The sequence below is a fragment of the Nyctereutes procyonoides genome, unplaced genomic scaffold (assembly GCF_905146905.1).
Source record: "Nyctereutes procyonoides isolate TBG_1078 unplaced genomic scaffold, NYPRO_anot_genome, whole genome shotgun sequence".
Lineage (NCBI taxonomy): Eukaryota > Metazoa > Chordata > Mammalia > Carnivora > Canidae > Nyctereutes > Nyctereutes procyonoides.
The window spans coordinates 10,320,961-10,345,657 of NW_026575036.1; the positions used below are offsets into that span (position 1 = coordinate 10,320,961).

At 36.4% G+C, this 24,697-nt stretch overlaps 1 protein-coding gene and 1 pseudogene across 1 annotated transcript in view; both read right to left on the reverse strand.

Annotated features, from left to right (window-relative positions):
* LMNTD1 (lamin tail domain containing 1) overlaps window positions 1–24,697 on the reverse strand; it is a 381,533-nt gene that overhangs the window by 188,359 nt on the left and 168,477 nt on the right. The gene's annotated exons all lie outside the window — the stretch shown is intronic.
* Window positions 15,153–21,866, reverse strand: LOC129505473 (protein kinase C-binding protein NELL1-like; annotated as a pseudogene).

Consider the following 24,697-nt stretch of genomic DNA (forward strand, 5'->3'; position numbering starts at 1 on the left):
CAGGATTAAGTAAATTACCATATGTAAAACATTTACATAATGCTATTCACAGGGCAATCAATATGAGTATTATTATCATTATTACTATTATTATTACATCCTCAGTGCCCAGCCCAATGCCTGACATGTGAAAGATAACCTGTATATAACTTTTGAAGAATACTAAGAACCCATACTCTCTACAGGTTATAGCAGTTATGTATACAGCAGGTATATTTCGCTATATAATTGACCTTCTGGAAGCTCACTCAGTCTTTGGATGGTTTCTTCCTTTCCTAAGGCACCAAAATCAATAACATGTTATTAATACCTCTCAAAGTGCCTGCTTATTACTGGCTCAGTGATATTATATTAATATGGCTTTGATGTGCTACAGTATTAAACACAGAGTCAGAAAATGAGAAAAGAACCCTGAAATTTGCCTGAAATGTCTGTTATCAGTTCTTAAAGCTGAAGATGCTCTTAAAACCTTAAGAGTTTTAAAAAAAAATTAACCAGGAAGAACTTTTGAATTTGCCTTTTAATTAATACCCTATGTATATAAATTGCAGGCAATGACCTCTTGTTTTGCTTTTCAGATCAACTGAATAAAAATCACTTGATAACTCAAAACTGCACTCATACTTTTGTTAAAAAGGGGCACATTGCCAAAAAAACTCATAGCAGAGCATATGAGAGCTGAGATTTGTTCTCTGACATTTAAAAGTATACCTGAGCTCTTTAACACATGGATACTGAATATTCAACAATGGTCTGAGATTTCCAGTGCTGCTGCCTGCTTTGGCTCTTTAATTCCTAGGATATGCCAGGGTTGCACATTAGCATTTAAATGGACAGCCAAGTCCTGCAGAAACCTAAAATATATGTCACACTAACTGGCTTCAGCTCCTTCAGGGGCTGTGGAGTTTCTTTGCCTCTTCTGATGTTTCAACCTCTTTCAACTTTTGCCTTTGTGGATTTGGGATGATCAGTTATCTGCAAGATTTATAACCAACAGCTTTGATGTTAGACAGATGTATGGTGTCAACATTCTGCAATTCAAGAAAACTCTCCTTTTCCTTCAGGATGTAATGTTGTGTTTTTCTGTCTGCTGACTGCTCACTTTAATATAATAAAGCAAACTTCAGGTCCCTGAGTTTCTCTCAGGAAAATTTTAAATTAGCCCTCATTCCAAGTTGGAACTTAATGTGGTATAATGTCCCTAAGCTTCACTAAACCATCAGACTACATCAGAAAGGGCTCAATTCTCCATACATCTAAGATCGATAGCTATATATGTCTCAGAAGTAAAAACACAAGTACTAATTACTGGAGTACTTTTATTTGGATGTGATTACTTGCCTACTGAAACTCAGACTAAATATGCAACTTAAGTCACAGGTTTTTCAAAAAGCCATCATTGAATCTATCTTTTGACCTTGAGAAAGGGATAAAGGTTAAGTCTTATCAATATTCTTAGATTAGATAACCTTATCTAGTGAGCTTCCCTTAGGGCCACTGCAAGAAGCACCTCACTAATGATCACTTTCATGACATTACCTAGAGCAGTGCTGTCCCATATAGTAGCCACTTGTTATATCTGGCTACCTAAGTTAATTTAAACTCCAGTTCCTCGATTGTACTGTTCACATCTCAGGTACTCAGTAGCCACATGAGGCTACTGAATTGGATAGTGTTAGATATGGAATATTTCTATCCTTTCAGAAAATTCTATTGGACAGCACTGACGCAGAATCTTAGGATTTAAGGGACCTTAGAAAGGTCAACTAACCATGGGACTGGGACTGAGGAATCCCTGATATCTAGGACCTTCAGTGTTAAAATTATGACATTCCCTAGAAAACTCAGAGCCTAAAAGGTCATCCAGTCCAACCACACATCTAATGTAGATATTCCTTCTGTAGCATTCTTAACTTTGGACATTTCTGAGCCTGCTGGCTCAGTGATGTTATATATTAACTGGGGTGGCTGAAGCAGGCAGTAACTGGAGAATTATAGTAGAAGATTAAACTAAAACAATAAATGGGTACTAATTTTCACCAAGAGGTAGAAAGTACACAGAAGCAAGCAGACTGTTAAGTCCCACCCACTGAAAGGGAACACATTTCATAAGCAGCCTACGAGATAGGTAATGATAGCATCAAAGGCACACAGATCTTAGAAACCTCTGGTGAGTCAGGGTCCTTTGTCACACAGGCAGGGTTCTATCGAATTACTTTTTTCCCAAAAGGAATAAATAAACTGCAGTCATTGAATTCAAGAACTGAAAGAAGCCTTGGGGATTTTCCAAGATTCCACAGTAATGGAGAAAGTCCATATTGCTTTTTCTAAGGGCAAAAGCACAGATTAGTCTCAATTCCTGTAAAGAAAATTAATGACATTTTAATTGAGTATTAAATTTTTATTATTTCTCCATGCTTTTTGTTGAATGTTGTTAAAAAATATTTTACTTTATATCATTTTATATTTGAAGTTGCTTCCTATTGAGAAAATTATCAACAAATATTGAATAGGAAGATGGTTTAATGTTATCAGATAGCAGACAGAAGCAGAATTACTCTTATTTTGCTTTGGCTTCTACAATCAGAAGAATGACCACTTAATGAAAAGAGTATAACATCATTGCAAGGGGGAACTGAAACCCAATTTAGGAAAGGAAATGGAAAGAGAACATTGAGGGCTCCTTAAATATGGTGAAAACTCAGGCCCTAGACAAAAAAGACCTGTAGGTTCAAAAATGTTTCCACAATTGTGTGATTTTGGGTAAGTTATTTTACCTCTCCAATCCTCAGAAAAGTCAATCTATAAAACAGGGATTATAACAAACTATCTCATAAGGCTAGATAATATTTATAAAGTGCTGAGAACAGTCTTACCTGCTTTGCTCAATAAATGCTATTAATTACTATTTAATTATCATTAAATTACAAAACTGATTTCAAGTGTCCACATCTAGATGAATTATATACCAGGGTAATGAGTAACTTGCAGAAATATTTGTTGAATGATGAATACCCAAATTACAACAAGTCCAGCACCCACAGCTTAGGACTATTGCCTTAATCAGTAACATAAAATATCTGCACTCAGACACTTGCCAAAATAATGTTTCACGAATGTCAGTCATTTGATGTGATGAACATCTGTATTAATTTCCTATTTCTGCTGTGATAAATTATCATAGGCTTAAAACAAAAGGAATTTACTCTCTTACAGCTCTAGAGGTCAGAAGTCTAAACAAGTCTTTCAAATGGGTTTAAAAATCAGGTTCTTGGCAGGAGTGGTTCCTTCCTGGAGCTTCAGAGGAGAATTTGCTCCTTGTATTTTTCAGTTTCTAGAGGCCACCCATGTTCCTTGACCCATGGCCCCTTCCTCACATTACTAAAGCCTCTTCCTTCCTTGTCATATCTCCCATTCCTGTCTTTGACCCTCCTGTCTCCCTCTTAAGAAATCTTGTGTTTACATCATTGGGCCCTCTGAGATAATCCAAGATAATGCCATCTCAATATCCTTAGTTTAGTCACATTTGCAAAATCCTTGTCACCATATATGTGAACATTTATAGATTCTGGGATTAGTATTAAAAGTTTTGCTTATTTTCTAACATCTTTTGGCTATGAATGATATTATATGACACACTGTAGGAAACATTGATTATAAAATCTGCTCTAAATTTACATCCTTCAAAGATTGGGGGACCTTTCTACAATATTAGATAATTAGGAAAGTCTAGCCTAGTCTAATGAGCAGGCTTCTTATCTTCTCTTCTGAATTCTTTGAGGTTTTTCCCAGTATTATTTTAAATACTTGAAGGCATGGTTTTTAACTCATATTATTTAAGCTAAGCAGAAATTCCTTGACCAAGTTACAGCTTAATGTTAAGTCCTCTACTGTCAAGGAAGGTAAATACAAGAATCATCTCTTGGAACTGCATTTCTGATCCTTTGCAAATCCACAATTGGAGATATGACCCATAATGGTAGTGAGCGTTTGTACAGGGAAACAAGTAATAAATTCCTCTTTGAGTTTAGTTCCTGGAAGAAAGATGGTATTAAATTTATTGGATTTCCTTTGTCATAAAAAGAAAACAAGGGAAAAAAATAATAGCCTAATGTGTTTCTGTTTTTGTCTGAGGTGCTAAACATATATTCAAGGTACAGATGAAATCAGCTCAACTCTGAGACATTGGCAGCACGATTCCTTTGCTTCCCATTTGTGAAGTATATTGTTTTAAGGCCTAGTTGTTTTACTTTATATTGTGTCCAGTCTTGTTTGACATAATAATATACAAGTCCTATTGTGACAGGAATTATAATTAGGTGGATTTGGATGCTTTATAAAAAATAAATTCCTGAATCCTGAACTATATTTCATATTTTAAGAAAGTAATTCTGATGGGGCATGAGAACGTAACCACAGAGAACCTGATCCAGTCCCAGCTGCCATATTCCCAAATCCATCCCCCTGTTTGCACTAAGGCTATGCTTCCCATGGGCTCCTCCCAGATAAGGACTGAGTATGGCAAGGCTACTAAACCGGGTCCATTCTTGGGAGATTCAGAATCTCTTTGACAGCCAGTTTTGGTTTGAGAACTCTGTGAGTCTTGCTGAAATTTCCTTAGGTTGCATAGTAATCTAGGATCCTTCCATCTGATTTTCCTTCCCTTTTCTTATTCACTGTCCTTGCATTGTCGTCAGAAGAATGTGCCTTCTCTTACTCCCATCCTTTTTTCTCTCACAGGCTTTTCCTTAATTAAATTTATATGTATTTAATCCGGGTGTGGCATCAACCTGTGGAAAGATCTAGATTAAGAAGTATTGGGGATCCCTGGGTGGCGCAGCGGTTTAGCGCCTGCCTTTGGCCCAGGGCGCGATCCTGGAGACCCGGGATCGAATCCCACATCGGGCTCCCGGTGCATGGAGCCTGCTTCTCCCTCTGCCTATGTCTCTGCCTCTCTCTCTCTCTCTCTGACTATCATACATAAATAAGTAAAAATTAAAAAAAAAGAAGTACTGTAACTTTCTGATGCTTAAAATAATCAGAATACCTTAAATTTTGTTTTTATTTGAAGGTAGACAAGCATCTACTTTATACAGTGACTGTGCCAAGTTGTTTGGTTGTGTATTTGTATATCTAAAAAGACAGGACATAATACAAAGATTTGTTCTGGGCATATTGAAACTTGGGGATGTATCTGCCTCTTGGAGTATTTTGATGCAGCTTCCATGTGGAATGAACAACTTAGGATCTATATCAGCGTAGCATAGTTGAACTGTTAGGCCATCAAAAGACTGTTGATAGAATGATGAATGATGAAAAAGACTTCAGTAGCTATTACAGTGTTTCGTAATGAGATATAGTAGAGAGAAAAAGAGTTATCATAGTGCTCAGGTATGAAGTAATCGAGACTGGATCTTGCTGACAATCTATTTAAGATGGAACATGGGAAAACTGAAACCACAATGATACTGAAGACAAAAACCAATTAAAATAAAAGAACAAAACTGGCAAAGAAATGATGTACTTGAATAATTGTCCTGAAATTTCCTTTTGAAAAGACAGAGTGCTTATACGTAATACTTAACTTGAAGAAGATATAATACAAATAACTTTTAGTTTCTTAGATGCTTCAATAGCAGCTATTTCCTTGTGTTAGCCCATTTTGACTGATAGGACTTTAATCTTCATGTCGCAGGCCCTGGTGATATTTTAGGTTGTAACAAAGGGGCAATCTCCCATGCTTTAAATTTTAACTCCAAACTTTAACTCTTTCAAATTCCAGGATTATTCCTGCAGGACTTGCAGTCTTGAACATATAAGCAGACTGCAAAATATATGTTCATAATGAATGGCAATTTTTAGGACTAAAGTATTCATCATACATATATGTTATTTACAATAGACACCTTTCAAGCATCTTATACCCTGTGTTATAGCATAATATCTTTAAATTTGGCTTTATATAGTATAGACAATCAGGGACAACTGATTCTTTTACTATCATTTTGTTTAGAAGGAATTAACTGATAAGAGTTGAGTCACTGGTGCTGAGCAAGAATAGTGCTCAAGGGAGTCTCATTTTCACTTTCTTTTATTTATTTGAGAGAAAAAGAGAGTGCAAGTGGGGCGAGGGGCAGAGGGACAAGGAGAAAAGGAATCTCTAGCAAACTCCCCCCTGAGCACAGAGCCCAAGCAGGACTCTATCTCAGGAACCTGACATCATGACCTGAGCCAAAATCAAGAGTCAGATGTTTAACTGATTGCACCACCCAGGCACCCCAGGAGTCTCATTTTAATAAAACATATGAATCAGATATTGTTGGTAGATATAAATTATGTTTGAAATTGTTATATTAAAAATAGAAGCTGTTATAAAATATAACAATAAGGTAATTTATAGTTTAATTTTTTCAAAGCATTTCAATTGTCTAAGTAATTGAGAGAGGTATTTTAAAGAGGGTAGAGTATTGAAAAATAGGAAAAGCCATGGAGATATGGAATTATTCCTTGGTAGTTTTTTTTTTTTAAGGTATTTATTCATGAGAAACACAGAGAGAGAGGCAGAGACACAGACAGAGGGAGAAACAGGCTCCATGCAGGGAGCCCGACGTAGGACTCAATCCTGAGTCTCCAGGATCACACCCTGGGCTGAAGGTGGCACTAAAGTGCTGAGCCACCTGGGCTGCCCATTTCCTGGTAGTTTTAACTTTCTTTCTTTCTTTTTTTAAAACTTGATACCATGGTAATAACTACCTCTAAACATATGCATAGTAGAAAGGAGAGGTCGGAAATTGTGGAGATAATTGTAAAACCCATTATAATGTTGTGTGATTATCTTAATTCTGTAGATGTATTTTTAGCCATTAAATACATACTGCTTGAAAGAGGAAAACATTCTGCATTTCTCCTGTACTTTTATTCTATTACTCTTAATACTTCATTTCTGACACCCAATGTGTGCGTTTTCCACACCAAACTATTTTCCAGCTTTCTGGATACCAACTAGTATCCTATAATTTAACTTATTACTGAATTTGCATTACACTCCACAAGGTAAGGGATTAGTGCCCCAAAAATGTCCTCTCCCCTCAACTTCAGATGCCAGTTACAAGTCCAGGTTGTCATCTGTGCTTGTGACTAATTGCCTCTAATGACCCTTTGTCAAGTTTGATAATTTGTTAGAGTGGCTCATAAAACTCAGGAAAACAATTTACTAGCAGTTTATTATAAATTGGATACACTCAAGAACAGTCAGGTGAAAGAGCATGAGGTTTGAGGGAAGGGGCATGTCACCCTCCCAGCATCTCCATATGTTCATCAACCAAGAAGCTTTCCTAATCCCTTTGGTTGAGATTTTTATAGAAGCTTCATTATGTAGGCACAATTAATTAGATAATTAGCCATTGATGATTAACTCAACCTCTAGTCCTTCTACATTCTCTGAGGTCAGAGGGTGGGGATGAAAAAGTTCTAACCATCTAATAACATGGTTAGTTCCCTTAGCAGCTAGTCCCCATCCTGTGATTATCTAGGGGTTTTCCAAAAGTCACCTCAGTGACATAAACTCAGATGTGGCTGAAATGTGTTTGAAATGAATATCAAGACACCTTCATGACTCTTATCACTTTGTAGATTCCAAGGATTTATCAGCTCCCTGCTAGGATTGGGACTTGTCATTCATAACAAGAGATACCTCTTTAGCCTTTGTAGCTCTTATCACTTAGGAAATTAAAATGGGGCTCTGGCCAAAAAATGGAGACAAAGACCAGATATATTGCTTATTATATCACTATATCACACTATTACTAAAATCTTTAACCATGGCTCTAATCTATAACTCAGTTAGAAATGAGATTTCAATAGAAATCCATTTTGCATTGTGATATGTTCTATGGTAGTAAAAGAAAGAGCAAGTGTTCCTAAATGTAAACCCCTTTTTAATACTAGCACTTGACAAAGCCTCAAGTTTCACATTTCCACTTTAGTGAACTGGGAGGACATCTCTACAAAGTTGGTGTTAAAGAGAGTACCATCTGAAAGAGGAAAAGTAATGATCAAGGAGGATAGGCAGTAAAGAGATTTTAGATTAAAAAAAAGAGAGAGAGATTTTAGATTCAGGTACATTTTTTAAAAAAACTGAAGTTGCTTTTAAGTTAATAGCAAATAGATAAGCATCAGCAAAAATATCACCAGTATCTCTGTAGAGGGAAAAAGTAGAAAGACGGTAGTTATAGGCTGGAGTTACCTAATTACTGAAATGGTTCCTGGAAAGGAAAAGGAGTCCTACAGTCCAAACATTCAATAGCAATGGAAACTAGCAGCCAAAGGAATTAAATTGTGATTTTATTTTCATCTCTGGATTCATTGAAGGTAATTATATAGGCAGCTCCCAAAGACAGTTTAACTGGTGGCAATGCTCAGAAGATTATTACTCTACTCTTAATATCATCATTGATAATTCTGTTTTGGCAACTCTGGTATGACTGCTGTTATTTCAATAGCTAGAATAAAATATCTTCTTACATAGCATAAGGTCATATTTTGTGTATTTTTCTTCATGTCTGAGTATCATTTACCAGATACCTATAATGACTTAGATTAGATGTCCTCTAGGCATCTGTTGAGCTCCAAAATTCTTTGAGTCTATGAGGTGCAAGAGACATAGTGCTTTCTTATAGAAGACAAATAAATGGAGATTTCGAGTCCTGGAGTAACAAGAAATTGATTTATCCTTACTTTAAATGAATATAAAATATATAGGGAAAAAAAGTTTTCAGATATTGGGCAATAGACACCACAGGAATGTAACCCCCAAGGAAAAGGACACAAACAAGATAAGCTAGGCCTGCACTGTCTTATGGCCCAGAGGAAGTTTCCAGACAGAACAAGAGACCAAATGCAGTATGGCAGTCTCACGATGTTGAAAGCATAGAGATTGGAGTTTAAGGTTACCAAGATGACTAGACTTTATAGAGCAGTGTACCAGAGAGAAGAGAGCTGTGTATATTGAGAGAGATTTCCAGAAATTTTCAGAGAAATTTTCAGAGAAATTTGAGTTTTTCAGCTCTAATCAGTGCATGTGTATGAAAAAACTACCCAAGGCTGGGGAAGGAAAGAGCTACCAGAAAAAGGAGGCAAAACAATGTGTAGGAGTTCTGATGGGAATAGTTTGTGTTCCTACTAGCCAAAGTAAAAAGATTTTGTAATACATAGGGCCTTAGGAAGAATCCCCAGAAGGCCTTAGTAGAATGACTAAAATAACCCTATACAAAAGCTGCTTTGCATACACTCTGGCTAAGCTGAAAAGAGAGTCTCTCAATCACTTATTCTAAGTAAGTTAATGGCATACAGAAGAAAATCAAATGCAATTTACAGGATGACAACAAAACCCAGTACCAAAAATATAGAATTTGCAATGTTTAGCATCCAATTACAAATACCAGGTACGATAAAGAATCATACAACTCAGCACCCAAAAACCAAACAATCCACTTAAAAAAATGGGCAGAAGATCTAAATAGATATTTTTCTAAGGAAGATACACAGATGCCCAATACATACATGAAAAGATGCTCAACATCGTTAATTACCAAAGAAATGAAAATCAAACCACAAAGAGATATCACCTCACACCTATAAGGATAGCTATTATCAAAAAGATAAGAAATAGCTAATGTTGGTAAAGATATGCAGAAAGGGGAGCCCTAGTACACTTGGTGAGAATGTAAACCAGTGCAATCATTATGGAAAACAGTAGGGAGGTTCCTTAAAATACTAAAAATAGGGCAGCCCGGGTGGCGCATTGGTTTAGCACCACCTGCAGCCTGGGGTGTGATCCTGGAGACCCGGGATCGAGTCCTATGTCGGGCTCCCCGCATGTAGCCTGCTTCTCCCTCTGCCTGTGTCTCTGCCTCTCTCTCTCTCTCTCTTTCTCTCTCCCTCTGTGTGTGTCTCTATGAATAAGTAAATAAAATCTTAAAAAAAATACTAAAAATAGAACTACAATACGATCCAGCAATACCACTTTTGGGTACTTATTTGAAGAAAACTAAAATGCGAACTCAGAAAGATAAATCCATCTGCATGTTCACTGCAGCATTATCTATAATAACCAAGATATGGGGCAGCCCTTGTGGCTCAGTGGTTTAGCACCGCCTTCAGCCCAGGGTGTGATTTTGGGGACCCAAGATCGAGTCCTGCATGGGGCTCCCTGCATGGAGCCTGCTTCTCCCTCTGCCTGTCCTTCTCTCTCTCTCTCTCTCTCTCAGTCTGTATCTCTCATGAATAAATAAATAAAATCTTTAAAAAAAAAGTTTAAAAAAAATAACCAAGATATGGAAACAACCTAAGTGCCCATTGATGGATAAATGAAAAAAGAAAGTGTGGTATAAATGGAATACTAGTCAGCCATAAAAAGAATAAAATCTTATTATTTATGACAGCATGAATAGATCTTGAGAGTATTATGCTAAAATGAAATAAGTCAGAGAGAGAAAGACAAATACTGTATGATCTCACATGTATGTGAAATATTGAAAAAAAACACAAGTTTATAGACATGGAGAACAGAGTGGTGGCTACTGAAGATAGGGGATGGGTAGAAGAAAGGAGTTAAAGGGGTCAAAAGGTAACAACTTCCAAATATAAAATAAGTTAAGTCATGGAGTTGTAATGTACAGCATAGTATCTGTGGCTAATAATATTGTATTGCATATTTGGAAGTTGCTCAGACTGTAGACTTTAAAACTTATCATCATAAGAAAAAAAAGGTTTGTAACTACGTAAGGGGACAGATGTTAATTAGACCTATTGTGGTAATAATTTTGCAATGTATATAGATATCAAATTATTATATTGTACAACTGAAAATAATAGATATTTGTTTGTTTGTTTATTTATTTATTTATTTATAAGAAAGAGAGAAAGCATAAAAGAGGGACAGAGGGAGAGGAAGAAGCAGGCTCCCCACTGAACAGGGAGCCCAATGTGGGACTCAATCCCAGGACCCTGAGATCATGAACTGAACTGAAGGTGGAAAGAAGCAGAAAATATGACCCATAACTCAGAGGAAAATCAAGATAAACAGACACAAAAATGGAAGAGATGATGAAACCAACAGACAATGGCCAGTGTAATTAGGCCCACATGTTTAAAATGGTAGAATAAAACATAATCATTATGAAGAGAAAAGCAAAAGATATAAGAAGAGCCTGTACAGAATGGCTAGATTAAAAAGTATATATTATCTGAGATGTAAAACTATACTGGATAAGTTTAGCAATAGCTTAGACACTGCTAAAGAAAAAAATATCAATTGTCTTCAAGATATAGCAAAAGAAGTTATGCGAAGTTAAGCATTGAGACAAAAAAAAAAAAAAGACTGAAAAAATTATTCCTGGGACAGTAAAGTAGTCTAATACGTATGTAATTAAAGTCTCAGGGGAGAGAAGATACAGGGACAGAAAAAAAATGTTTGAAGAAAGAATGCCTAAACATTTTTCAATTTGCTAAAAATGATTAACCCAAAGATCCAAGAAGCTCAACAACCCAAAGCAGAATAAATATAAAGAAAACCAGTGAAAGTCACATTGTAATCAAATATCCAACAACCAGCAATAAAAAAACAATCTTAAAAGTAGCCAGAGAAAAGTACACACATTGCATACTCAGGGGCAAAGACAAGAAAGACAAAAACAAAAAAACAAAAACAAAAACAAAAAATCGGAAATATCTTTCAAGTACTATTAATCTAGAATTCTATACCCAGATAAAGTATCTTTCAAAAATCAAGGCTAAGTGGAGACTTCATCAGACAGACAAAACTGAGAAATAACAGACAACTACAATTGACTTCATGTTTTTCATATAATTTGAATTATTGGGGAAAAATATTGCATTACTTGGAACTAGCAAAGATAGTTCAGTCTTCTTTGAAATTTAAAGGCTTATCATCTCCCACTCTTCCTCACAAACAGCATTACAGAGTGAGTCCATGTTAAATAACCCTAAGATATGAGCCTATGCATTCCTTTTTTTTTTAAGATTTTATTTATTTATTCATGAGAGACACAGAGAGAGGGAGAGAGAGAGAGAGAGAGGCAGAGACACAGGCAGAGGGAGAAGCAGGCTTCATGCAGGGAGCCTGACATGGGACTTGATCCCGGGTCCCCAGGATCACACCCTGGGCTGCAGGCGGCGCTAAACCACGGCGCCACTGGGGCTGCCCAAGCCTGTGCATTCCTAATACAATGTAAAGGATCTCATCTCATCTATCATACTTTACCATAGTATGATAAATTGTACTATCACACAGCTTCTCAGTCTAAAGATTACTAACATTGTAAGATATGAATCACAGGAAAGAGAACTCTCTTCTTTTTAAACAAAGGTAAAACTGTATCAGTTTCCTCATATCTAAAACAAAGAGATTCATATAGATAACATCTAAGGTTCCTTCTATCTCTGAAAGTACATAAGCCCAAGAAAAATGCTGGCATAACAATTTACTAAATAAGAACTCTGCAATGTTACTCCTCTCAAATTAATAAATACATAATTATAAATTGTGATAAGTGTCACACAGGATAAAACGTATTACTATCAGATAAAATAATAGGGGACCTAAGAGAGGTTGGGGAATGCTATGGACTGAATTGTATCTGCCCCCATAAAATTCATATATTGAATCCTTAACCCCTAATCTGATAGTATTTGGAGATAGGATCTTCGCAATATAATTAAGTTTATTTATTTATTTATTTATTTATTTTTATAATTAAGTTTAAATGAGGCCTTCATGATGGGAATAGTGCCCTTATAAGAAGAAACAACTTTCTCTTTCTCTTTCTCTTTGCCATGTGAGGATACAACAAGTTGGCCATCTCTGAGCCTGGAAGGGAGCCTTCACTAGAACCTAAAACCATGCTGGCATTCTGATCTCAGACTTCCAGCCTACAGAACTGTGGGAAAACAAATTTCTGTTGTTTAAACTACCCAGCCACTTGTCTCATTTTGTTATGACGGCTCATGCTAAGATTACAAACTGTCAAGTAATGCCTCTCTTATGTAGTAACCAAGTAACATTTCAGCTGAGATCTAAAGGATGAGTAGAAACTGGAGTGAGAAAAGCATTTCAGGTAGGAAATAACATGTGAGAGGAACTGCAGCTAAGACAAGAAGAGTACCTTTGAGGAATTGCAAGAACGATGAATCTATCAAGATTGAGGAGGAGAATTTGGGGCCGTAGAGGTAGGCAGGGGCCATATTAGACAGGTGCTTGAAGGCAACATTACAAATCTTGGTCTCTCTCCTATATGCAAGGTGATAACATGAATACATTTTTGTCTTAAAAATGTCACTGATTACAGTCTACAGGAGGGCTGTCCAATAGAAATATATTGCAAGCCACACAGGACATTTAAATTTTCTGTTAGTCACATTTTAAAAAATATTTATTCATGAGAGAGAGGCAGAGACACAGGCAGAGGGAGAAGTAGGCTCCATGCAGGGAGCTTGATATGGGACTCGATCCTGGGACCTCAGGATCACGCCCTGAGCCAAAGACAGACGCTCAACTGCTAAGCCACGCATGTGTCCCTATTAGTCATATTTTTAAAAGTAAAGAGAAATCTATCAAATTATTTTTAGTGATAGATCTTATTTAGCTCAGCATACCCAAACCATCAGATCATTATCATATCAATGTAAAAGTTTATTGACATCTTACATTTTTTTCCGTACTAAATCTTTGAAATACAGTGTGTATTTTTTCCCCTTGTGTGTATTTTAAACTTACATCACATCTCAGTTCAAACTTGCAGCATTTCCAGTGGTTAGTAGCCACCTGTGGCTGGTGGCTACTGTACTGGACAGTGCAGACCCAGAGAATGAACTGGGGGTACTGGAATGGGAGCAGAAAGTTCAGTTGAGAGATTACTGCAGAAGTCCTAGTGACATTAAGTGTTGCTTAGGTTATGTAACAACAGAGATGGCAGGAAGTGAAGAGATTTGAGATTAGCATGGAAAGAATTGATAGCAATAGAAATGAAGGAATGTGAGGAAAAGCATTTAAAAGTAAAATAGAACCAAAAATAAACCATAGGATAATTCTAAGACTGATCCTAATTAATGCTTTGATCTTATATTTACTCTTCATAGAGGAGTCTTAAGCAGGATATATATCTTCACTGTCACTTATGATTTTATTATTTTCTTTTTTATCCTTTCAATTTTGGTCAACTGCTTTTTTGATTTGGTCTGATTCAAAATTCCTGTTCCTTTTTCATCTGTATAGTTAATTCAACTTGATTTAACACATATTATTGAATGATTGATTTGTGCAAAGCTTTGTGCCAAACACTGAGAAGATTTAAAAAAATAAGAAATGACACCCATTAAGAAGTTGAGTCTAGGGGTTCCTGGCTGGCTTCGGTGATCAAGAGTCTGACTCTTGACTTCATTTCAGGTCATGATCTCAGGGTGGTGGGATCAAGTCTGGCATCTGGCTGCCCACTTGGTGAGGAGTCTGCTTGAGCTTCTTGGATTCTCTTTCTCCCTCTCCCTCTCCTTCTCCCTACCACTCACTTTCTCTCTCTTAGATAAATAAATAAATCTTTAAACAACAGCAACAGCAACAACAAAAGAAGTTAAGTGTAATATATGAGACCTAAAACATTTATTCTTTTTCTTTCAATTTTTTTGGCTGTTTTTTTTTTTTTTTGGCTGTTTGTTTGGTGTGGCAAATTCACAATAGGCAGATTTATTTTTAGAATTTGATCCAAAATCCAGAAAAAATAAATAAAAGATGCTGAGTCCCTATTAAGTTAGTACACAAAATAAACCAAAACTACATCAACATTTACCATGAGATCATTTAAATATATTTGCAAATGATCTGATAAGGGAAACATGATTTATAATATGGGAAACTTCTACCAACCAAAGACTTAAATGCAGTGTCCTGTAGGTCATCTAGACTACATTAGCATGGATGAACCAAGTGGTAGGTCCAAAATGCATTCCTCAAACACCCTCCTCAGAAGCAGACTTTGATAACTGTCTGTGGTAAAAAAAACACCAACTCCTGTTCTTCATCATACTGTATGGTCACTTTCTCCATTTTCTCCCATGATGATGAGTCCATTTTAAATACTTCAATTAATCTGAAAATATTCCAAATCCACAGAATAGCAGACGTTTCCATTCTTGCATCTGCAGATTGTGCAAGGAGATCCAGCCATGTTCAGACTGAACTGCTAAGCCTTGAAATTCCACAGCTGTCCAGGCAAGTTTTTCTGATGTCATAGGCAATGTTATCAGCTAGGCAGAGGTCACTGACCCAGCAGGGAAACAATGCCTTTCCAAGAGGGCTGTGTACTCCCAGCTCAAATTGGAGTAAGTGGCCAGTAATCTATTTCTTCTTCGAGACACCAGCACTGCTAGCAGCTGTGAGTTCAATTGTCTCCACTTTGATAGAGCTTGTGTCCATTTTGATCTAAATATTAACTTGTGACCCTGGTGTCACACTTTGGGCAATGGAAAAGGTCAACGTTTGGATTCCAGCAATCACAAGCTGTCTATTGGCAGGATATCTTTTGGTCCTTGCAGGGACAGAGAACACCAGTTTTTTTCAAGATCCACACCTGCCTATTGCACTGCAGCTCTCCATTGGGGCAGTCACCAGAGCAGGAGGGGCTTAGAAAGGCAGATGCAGTCAAATCCCCATGCCAGGTTGATGGAGGCAGAATCGCTCCAACAGGTATGAGTTCTGAAGGCGCATTCATCAACATCAGTACAGGACTCCATCCTCATAAAAACTGCTTCTGCACACACAGTGGTACTGCTATGGCAGGTTAATGCAGCAGGTGTGGTTGTGGCACCCAATGATCCCCCCTGTACATTCATCAATGTCTTTCTCACAGTGGGTTCCTTTGAAATCCAGAGGACAAACACATTTGTGAGGAGCCACGATGTTTCATATTTGCTGCCCTTTTGGCAGAACATTCTGCAGATGGTCCCATTCCCCACGTAGCCCAGTTTGTAGGTGCAGCTGTGTCCCTGGACAATGTTGGCACAGATGGCATTCTCATCACAGATGTGTTGCCTGCGGCCACATTCATCATACTTTGTACAAGAGAAGTCATCTACACGAATGTATCCTGGGACACAGTCATAGCGATATAACCCAGGCAAGTTGACACACACAGTATTGGCAGGACAGTAATGCATTTTAGCTGCACATTCATCAATATTTTCATGGTAGGCAGAGTCTCTCTGGCCACAGATCTACCATTCTCGCGCTCCCAAGTAGCTTCTGTATTCTAGTTTTTGCACCGTAAGTTTTCACCACATTTAGGTCTGTCTGCACAAAAGTTATAACCTCTACTGCATGTGATCCTTTTCTGAGCAGTTCAAAGGTAGGTATGCTTTTACAATTTTTACTGAAACTCCACCTCAGCATTCCCAGCATCTCTTAGTTAAAATCCACTGGCCTTCTGCAAGGACATTTCCTGCATAGATACGTTTTGGTCAGCAGACTTTACAGCACTGGTTAGCAAAGTGCATGGGGAGGTAGTCTAGGGAGCAACTGAGAGGGGGATAGGACATCCTTTGACACTCTACAGCACCACTTTGCATGTTCAGTTCCTGCAGTGATCACCATTAACCCAGGAGACTTAGTCTGTGTAGAGCAATCCACTCACCTGGCTGGCAGATCTCGTAATGAGAGTTTTACAGTTAACTAGGTCTTGTCACTGCATAATTTAGTTTTGTTGGCATCTTGGCCAAAAGCTCCTGAAAATCCATTATTCCTTATGCCAGGCTTAAGAAATCACTGCAAGTTGGACAAATGTGATTCAAGTTCAGCACTATGTTATGTATACATTCGGCATAAAGATAATATTCCCATGTCAGATGATTCCTTTGAATAAGCCATGCTATTGGTTTCACTGACCAACATGACCTTGTGCCACTATCTGTCTACCATCCAGTATGAAAGTGCTTCAGTCCTAGGCTTTCCAATATAGTGGTATCAAATCTCATCCCTCAGACCATTGCTGTCCAATTCAAAAGGGCTGTGTTCCAGTTCTCAAATGGACAGTACTACTTCTAAAGTCAATGATTTCTGCTGCACAGTGGCCAAGAAGAATAGCTCTTATTCCAGAACAGCTGACTTCATTTCTTCTAAGAAGAACAGTTCTTATTCCAGAATAGCTGAATTAATTTCTTACTCACATGAGGGACTACATGGGCCTCTCTTTGTATATCTTGCCTTCTCTAGGTTTCTTCGGTTCTTGTCCCCTTCCTACATCTTCAAAGTCAGCAGTGTAGCATCTTAGACTCTCTCTCTGCTTCTATCTTCATGCTGTGCCTCTCTTTATCTTGTCTTCACTGTTTAACAATTGTTTCCTGCTTCATCCAGAACATTCTTAGAGAATTTGTAAATCCCTATTTTTGGTAGAATGCTTGCCTGATCATTCCTCAGGGTCAGTGAGAAGAACAAAAATCACTGTAGGCATTTTGAACAAAATGGGGTTTAACACTGGGAATTAAAGATTTACTAAACAATCTGAAGTGCTAGGAGAGCAAATGTTAGGGAAGCTCCTGAAAACTTTCAGGAAATCTAGAAGTACAAGAATACCAAGAAAGCTGTCTTTGTTGACCTTAGCTACTTCACCAAAGTGAGTGTTTTTCAGAAAGGAGTATCTTTGGAAGCCATGGGCAAAACTTCATGTTAACCATCTCCTAATCCTCACTTGCCTGCCCATGGCTGTCTGCCCATGCCTGAAGAATAATGGATTTCCCCCTCTTTTTATATTTCAAGGATAAACCTCTCACTTGAGAATCTAACCTAAAATCTGCTGGCTAGGAATCCTGGTAAATGTAGTTGCCAGGATCCTCCCTTGGAATGGAAGGGAGAATTTAGAAATAGGGTGGGCATGAAACTGAGTTGAAATATACAACCAGGCACATGTAGATTAGGCATATTGTTCAATCTGTGATAAAATATCATATGTCTATAAGCCTCAGATATCAATTTTAATTTTGTACTCCTAAATAAAATTTCAATTAGATTTCTAGCATTTGTATCTTGAATAATGTTTCTTTCACCAGAATCAGAAAGTATATAGGGAGTTCAAAGGCAATTAAGCCATAAAAATGTATTTGAGAGATTGAATATACAAATGGAAAATGGATAGACCGTATACAAATATAGAACTTTGGCTTACACCCTATAGCAACCTACCCAGGAAATGAACCCCTTTATGTACAGTAAACAACCCAGGAAGCCAACTAACTTTAAGTCAGACTTACAGGAAGCCAGATTGCTATCTCCCATAACAACCCAGGAAGCTAAGCAATAACTCCTGTAACAATCAGACCAAAATGGCCAGTACTTGATTCATAATTGATAGCTTCTCTGCTTTTTGTCCCCACTTCCAGTTTAGGACCAAGTAAAGAAAATCAAGTACAGACCCCTAACCAATCATGAAAGATGCCTCACTTCTAGTTGGCCTGCCTATAGCTTCTGAATACCAATAGACTCCAATCAGGACCCACCTGGAGCCTTTTTTTTTTTTTTTGTCCACTCTGAAGCTTTCCCAACTTTGCTTTTTACATACGGTTGATCTTTATTTCTACAGTATTGACCAAGCTAGAATTTGATATAAAAAGAAACTGTATTTTGCAAAGGAAATAATGCACAAACTTCTAGGCACCAATTTTCTCATAGGTAGCAGGCACTATGGGACAGTGGTTAAGTGCTTGAGTTGTAGAATCAGAAAATTAGACTTCAACTTGTATCACTTCCACTGTCTAGCTATATTTTTTAGGGTCATTAAGAGAATTAAACTAGGTAATAGTTGTAAACTACATTATCTAATTTTGTGTTATCATTATATTCTCTTTCCAATCTCGTGACCTCCATCCTATTCCTCACATAAATTACCTCTTGCTTCATCAACCTTCCTCGCCCCCAGCCTTCCTTCAACTCAGAAGCAACCAAGTAAATCTTCCTCAAGTGTTATCATCTCATTCCTCTACTCACAAAACCCTAGGGTCTTAAAAACATCCATAATATAGGGATCCCTGGGTGACTCAGTGGTTTAGTGTCTGCCTTTGGCCCAGGTCATGATCCTGGGGTCCCAGGACTGAGTCCCACATGAGGCTCCCTGCATGGAGCCTGCTTCTCCCTCTGCCTGTGTCTCTGCCTCTCTCTCTCTCTCTGTGCGTGTCTTTCATGAATAAATAAATAAAATCTTTTTAAAAAATCCATAATCTTCTTTTTATATCTTCTCAGAACTCTCTCTCACACAGAAAATTACCTTACATTCTAGCCAAATGCATATATTCACTGGTCTAGAGATATTCCACAAAGTCCCATGCAAATGACCACTTTTCCTCCATTGCTCATATTTAAAATAAACCACATCTCTTTTCTTAATATCTGAATCTTACATTTCATTTACAATCCAGCTCAAATCCTCTCCCTCCCATTAAGCCTTATCAGACAACTGCATTCCAGAGTAATTTCTTCCTCTCTAGAGTCCTAAAGCTTTTACTAGATTCACTGAGTCACATTCTGATTTGCAATAGAGACAATTTCTCATGTATGTGTATCAAAACTCAGTGAGAAAATATTACTTCTACAGGCAGGGCCAGTAGTTTATTCTTTTATTGTGTATTGCCATATACGTAAGCATACAATTGTAATTGCTATTCATTTTTTTTCTTTTTTATTTATGATAGTCACACAGAGAGAGAGAGAGGCAGAGACACAGGCAGAGGGAGAAGCAAGCTCCATGCACCAGGAACCTGATGTGGGATTCGATCCCGGGTCTCCAGGATCGGGCCCTGGGCCAAAGGCAGGCGCCAAACCGCTGCGCCACCCAGGGATCCCTGTAATTGCTATTCAGAACTATGTTTCTGTTATTGGTGTCAAACACTTCATTTTATCTGATTTAATTTTCTTCAGAACTCTTGTGGGAGGGGCTATAATTGGCCACTTATCAGGCAAGAAAATTTAAACATAGAGAGGTTGAGTTATTTGCCCAAGGTCACAGAATTAGTAAGATAATTTGAACCACCTAGGTATCTCCAATTCCACAACTTTTGCTATTAATAACATTTTGTGGATTGCTTAAACATACTGCTTTATGAAATCTTACCAGATACACATATAAATTTCCTCTCTTTATTTCGAATGTCTCCACGGGAAACCAAAATATGAGATTCATTTTAGAGATCATTTATTTCTATAGTAGAATCAACTTCCTAAGACATTTTTCCTCAATCTGTGATAGAAACCTTGAAATAACCAGAAAGGCTTCAAAAAGTACATTTACTTTACCATGTCGGTTCTTCAGAATTGAAACACGGCAGAAAAAAAATCACATGAGGCCATGCAACATCTTCCTATTTGCCATTCTTTCCTATTTTGAGCAGAATTTGGATGCCACTATTCACCCAAAATTTTTAGGTGGGTTTTAGAATATATGTCTTAGGTCCTAGATAAAAATAAGAATAATTGTTATTCATAGCATTTCAGTAATACATTACAATCAAAACTAATGTAAAATTTCAAATATTGAATATTCCATAAAGATTTATTGTGAGGGAGGATATTTTTGGCTTTTTGATTGATTTAATTTTTGTTTTTTTTTTACCTTGTCTCTCTCAATAATCTTTGATATACATTCATTTTTAAGATGGTGTGGAAAAGTAGAAGCACGGTGGGGTTGGAAAAAAACCTTGTCCAAAGTATCTTACAGTTTTAAATTCTTTAATCAGAGAAGCATATGAACTCTCTTGAGTTTTACTGAATTAAGAAAAACAAAAACAAAAAATCACTTAATTTTAAACCTGACCATTCAAGAATATTAAACTGACTTGGCTCTTTTGGCAATCCATGGTAAGGAAAGTTGGGAAAATCCAATCCTGACAAAGAAATTCCAATTCAAAGAGAGTAATGTTAAATAAAGATCTTTCTCAAAATACACTTAAAATATAAAGAGGCCATATCTTTATTTTATGCTTGTTTGTTCTATAAAGATACAAATGTATGGAAAGGAAATGAAAATTTTAAATCAACATTCAGTGGTAATTAAAAGCAATTGTAGTCCTCAGGCTGTTTCTTTCCAATATGATCCAGTGATCAGAAGGAATTGGAAATGATTACATTTTAACTAGAAACACATTTCTGTCCAGCACTGAGCTTCCAAGCATGAAAAAGGCACAGTGGTGGCCCCTGTTTGTGTTTCCATCTGGGGCTCTAATTTGAACTTCAGTGATTATTCTGCCAGACTTCTGGCTGTGCAAAGATCCAGAAAGTCAAAGCCAGCATATTCTTGTATGCTGTTTCATGCAAAAAAAAATAAAATTGCACCAATTACCATGTTTGCATTTTGTAGAATGGCTCTATTTAAATCGATTATAGGTTAAACAAGAGCATTTGTAAAATTCACAGCTCAGAGTTAATCTGGCTTTATTCCAAGGCACCCGATCTGAGAAGTAAGTGATTGCAAGCACTCGGGAAAAAAAAGTTAGCAATGGCCTATAATGGAAAACAGTTTGAAACAATTAAATTAAGCCTGCTTTTCAAATTAAGAAATTCATCCCATTGCTGGCCTTTCATTTGAAAGATTTCTTCAGATCCCATTAAAAATGCTCATCTTTTTATATTTAGTTCGTGCTTCCAAAATGATATCGTCATCAGTGATAAGGATAAAAGCAATGAGAAATGTAGTGCCTCATGCCAGGAATTACTTGGTCATAGAAAGCACCTGAAGGCTGTTGTAGTTGCTCTGACTTGAGAGCTCCTGGCGCTGGGAATTCTGTTTTCCATGGCCAGGAGAGAACGGTGAAGTCATAGAAGTCTTGACGGGGGAAAGAGAATAACTTTGTGATCCCTAAAAAGCTTGGCAACTTACTATATTTGATGTGATAAGTACAGTCCTTTCATTTTCTTATTCTAAACACACATGAATCTTTTTGATCAATGAATCTTTGCTCCTGATTCTTATTCTGAGAATCTAATCATTCCTTAGAACTTTTATATAAAGTTTTTAAAGGATATGATGTCATTCTTGGAGTTTTCAAAATTTGTTTACAAGGTATGAAAACTGAATGCCTATAAAATAACAAAGTAAGAGCTTCTTTATCTATAATCCTTTACATATGTTTTGTTCCCAACACATTTTCTCCAGAAAGATAAAGGGGAGAAATGCTCTAATGAGAAAAGCAAATTAGTATTTGTGGAAACAAGTTAGATGCCCTCATTCATTTCATTTCATTTCACAAATATACATATAATGCTTCCTATGTTCCAGGTACCATTCTCAACACTTCTCAAATATTAATTCATTTAACCTATCCATCAACACCATAAAGCAAGGTACTATTATTAACCCCATTTTACAGATGAGATGGAAAGAGGGGTTAAGTAACTTGCCTAAGATCATACAGCTGGGAAGACAAAATGTTGAAGTTCTGCAGTCTGTCTCATGTTTATAAGGAACCTTGATGGTGTGAACGAGCATATGGCCCTCATAGACTATCAACAAAAGCTGTTCAGTGGCATGGATTTTGAGAACAAATGGTAAAATCATTCTTTATTTGGTTATATGAATTTTATAGCTCAGAGGTGATTTTTCATGTTTGTCATGTAAAGGGTAAAATATTCAAATGCCGCCATAAAATCTCTAGCTGCATCTGATGAGAAAAATATACAAAAGTCAGATGTTTTGTCTGGCTTTTCTCATTAGTATATGATAGCAAGGCTAGATTTTAAAATATAATACTAAGATGAAGATTAGAAAGAAAATTATATAGATATAAATATATATATTTCACAGTACAACTTATGTAAATCTATAAAAATATAAGCAACATAAAACCATAATATATGTTTTACAAATACATATACAAAACCAAAAATGGATACATAGCAAACACATTAGAAGAGTTTAAATAAAACAGGAGCAGAGTTTTACAGGAATCATTAATCATAGACTGAGGTTTGTGATTAACTCAACTCTTTGCCCCCAAGGTCTGAGGCGAGGAGAAAGCATTTATCTATTTATCCATGCGTGTATAGAGTCCTCTTATCTATGTATGCATTCATGTCAACAAAAGAGAGAATGTTTTCTGTGTTGCTGATACTCATTAGATTATTTTATTATATAATAATTATTAATCATTGATAGTAGGAGTTCTCCCACATTTTGGCCCCAAGATATTTTACACCATGTAAATTATTAAGGACTCTAAAGAGTTTATAGCCTAGAGACATATGTCTATATCAATTTGTCTGTTGATACTTATCATATTAGAAATTAAGACTAAGAAGGTTTAATTACTTATTAATTTAAAAATAACAGGACAACCTCATTACATGTTAATATAAATAACTTATTTTTAATGAAAAATAATTATATTTTCCAAGACAGGAAAATCTAGCAAGAAGGGTCATTTTTACACATTTTTGCAAATATTTTTGATATTTGGATTAACTAAAGATAGTTGGATCTACATATCTGCTTCTGCATTCTATTTTTGGCATGTGTTGCTTTGGTTGAAGTATATAAAGAAGATCCGGCCTCACACAGATGTGTAATTAGTAAAAGAAAGAATATTTCAAAGGCCTTTCAGATAATTGTGGATCTTACTTTTTGATATGGTACCAAAACTTGACAAGTTATTAATGGTTATTGCCATGTGGAATCAGAAACCATATTTAATTCACTTTTTGTACTGTGTTACATTAAAATTCACTGGTGTATGTTATACTTTGAATGGGTCTTTTACTAATGCATGCTTTGTAACAGCATGCATTGATCATTTGAAAATTACTGGTTCACTGAATTATGCAGATCTTCCAAATGTTGACACATTTCATTAAGCAATATCAAAATACTACCTTTGTTAATATCCATATAATAACTACAAATCTCATCCCAAAAGTGTCTTTTGAATTTGGGGAAGCTCCAAGCTCACGGTGGTAGATACACATTTTTCAAAAATTTGAATTTTCATTTGAAAGTTTAAATGTTATTATTGGCACTTATTGGCACTTGATAACAATTATTTTTCTTAAAATGACATACTCATTTCATTCATTTTTTATAGAATGATAGTTTGTAGACATTCTTTTAAGTAAAAGTGTTATTAAGCCTGCAACTCAAACAATGGTTTTTCCTATAGGCAACTTTGTACTTTGGTATGCAAAAGAAGTACTTAATGTGTACAGAATATTTAAAAGACATGTAGGCTGAAATTTCATAAATTTTCACTGCTTTGTCAAGGACATTTTTAAGTAAGACATCTTTCTTTTAACAGTGAATACATGGCAATAAAGAACACAATGTCTGATCCTATCTACTTGATTCCTGCAAAGACACCAGCACATTTCCCTACAACCAGGATATAGTAAATAGAAAATAATATCTTACCATCATTATGAAACTAGTTTTGGTGTCACAGGATCCTCAGGGGTCCAGAGACTGCACTGTTATTCCAAAACATGAAATTTATTCAAACCCAGCACCTGAAGAATTTACATGCTAAATATATATGTATCCTAAAATACCTAATGAAATTTAGAGCAGGTACTTCCTGATTCTCAAATAAGAATGAATCCAGAGTTTTCAAGACCATCTGTTCCTTAATTAATCTTGTTTGCCTTAGTTATGTTTGGAACAGT